General features: G+C 43.3%; 1 protein-coding gene across 2 annotated transcripts in view; it reads right to left on the bottom strand.

Moving 5' to 3' along the window:
* LOC119442590 (uncharacterized) overlaps positions 1-2102 on the bottom strand; it is a 31794-nt gene that overhangs the window by 26598 nt on the left and 3094 nt on the right. The gene's annotated exons all lie outside the window — the stretch shown is intronic.

A 2102-nucleotide genomic window follows, 5' to 3' on the forward strand; every position in this document is an offset into this window, starting at 1 on the left:
CTACGTGACACGCATGTAATGAGTCCTCAGGAGTCCTTTTAGCTACACCTAAGAGATCTTAAGGCGAAAGCCATAGTCATACTCATGACTATGACTTCTACCATCAACCTTTAGCCTTCTCCTTCACTTAGTACCACATCCGAACCCATTTCATTGTTTTTTGAGTATTAATTTTTTTTTTCGCTGAGTCATTGTCATGACCTCCATGACAGGCATGTCATGACATTTATGTCATGACCTATCACTTATGTTCGTCATAACTCCTGTCATACTATGCCAATTTCGGTGCCTACCAAGTTAGCGAAACGACCATGAGAGCACCGGGACGTAGGCGGGTGTTTCATGACCTACATGACACGCATGTCATGACGTTCATGTCATGTCATATCATTTTATGTTCGTCATATACTGCTGTTATAGTATGCCAGTTTTGGTGCATACCAAGTTAACGAAACGATCATGAGAGCACAATGACGTAGGCGGCTAAATAGATATCTAGATAGATACTGTCAAAATAGCAAATGTTCGCCAAGAAATGCTTCGCATTAAAAAAAAAATGGCAGTGTCGCGTGAAGGGCGAAGCACTTACTGCCGTACACGGCCTCCTCTTATAGAGGAGGTCGTGCTGCCGTACCAAGGATTAGCGATACGCTTGAACTTCTCGGTTGGTGTTCGCGCGCTAACGTGGACGTGACATACGTGAGTGCACCAAAATTTCTGGCACCTTTAAAAACTTTAACACACCGTGTAGGTCTTGTAACGACATCGCACAGGCGCCATTACGCTGCCCGCACCAATAAAATGACATCACTTTCAGCTCTGACCCCTGATATTGTTTTACACTTTTATTTATTTATTTATTTATTTATTTATTTATTTATTTATTTATTTATTTATTTATTTATTTATTTATTTATTTACCCGCCGTGGTTGCTCAGTGGCTATGGTGTTGGGCTGCTGAGCACGAGGTCGCGGGATCGAATCCCGGCCGCGGCGGCCGCATTTCGATGGGGGCGAAATGCGAAAACACCCGTGTACTTAGATTTAGGTGCACGTTAAAGAACCCCAGGTGGTCCAAATTTCCGGAGTCCCCCACTACGGCGTGCCTCATAATCAGAACTGGTTTTGGCACGTAAAACCCCATAATTTAATTTATTTTATTTATTTATTTATTTATTTATTTATTTATTTATTTATTTATTTATTTATTTATTTATTTATTTATTTATTTATTTATTTATTTATAATACCGTCAGGGCCAAAGGCATTATAGAGGGGAGTGGTACATCGGAATCAATTAATAGCTTGAGAAGACTTAAGATAAACGGCATGCGCTGTGAATGTAATGTTTCATGACGTTTTGTTCGCAGGCTGCCATTGTGAAAATCCGGAGGAATAATTTAGTCAAGAACGTAAGACCTGGTCTGAGCAACTTTAGTGATTGAATAGTGTAGCATATGCATGTATAACCTGCATACAGGGCGCGGATAAGCATATAGCATACATATAACTAAATATATGCGGAGCCTTCAACGCCGATGCCGACGGCGAAAATTCGCTTGGAGTGTCCATACAATCGCAATAAAAGAACAAAAAATGGGAGACGCTTAAGCTTCGCCTTTAAGAGTGAAACGCGATAGCATTCAAAGATCCCTGACTGCTTCCCACGCTTCCCGGCAACTACAGCTTCGTAGCCGTAATGTTTGCCGGGAAACGCTGGCGGCGAACGCTATATGCACGAAGGCGAACGTTCTGGCCCTTCTTTTTATTTTTTATTTTATTTCTTTTTTATTTATTATTATTTCTTTTCCCGGCCGGCCGGCGCCGCGCTTTGGTTGGTAGAAAGCACGGGGCAAGCGGCGCTATTGATAGAAACGCGTCACGCGCCGCACTTTGACCTCGGCTGAGCTTGAAGGTCAGATTTATACGTAAACAGGCGTTTTATGGGTAAGCACCTGGGGTAGTATAGAGCTGTCGCTCTAAAACATCTGCCACGCGGTCCGCGCTGCAGCCGCTGCGGTGTGTTTATTACGTTCATCTCATCTCACTCGCATCTCGCTGCAAACGCTACCGGGCCCGCGCGCTCGATCGCGAACACTCAC

This window comes from Dermacentor silvarum, chromosome 2, assembly GCF_013339745.2.
Source record: "Dermacentor silvarum isolate Dsil-2018 chromosome 2, BIME_Dsil_1.4, whole genome shotgun sequence".
NCBI lineage: Eukaryota > Metazoa > Arthropoda > Arachnida > Ixodida > Ixodidae > Dermacentor > Dermacentor silvarum.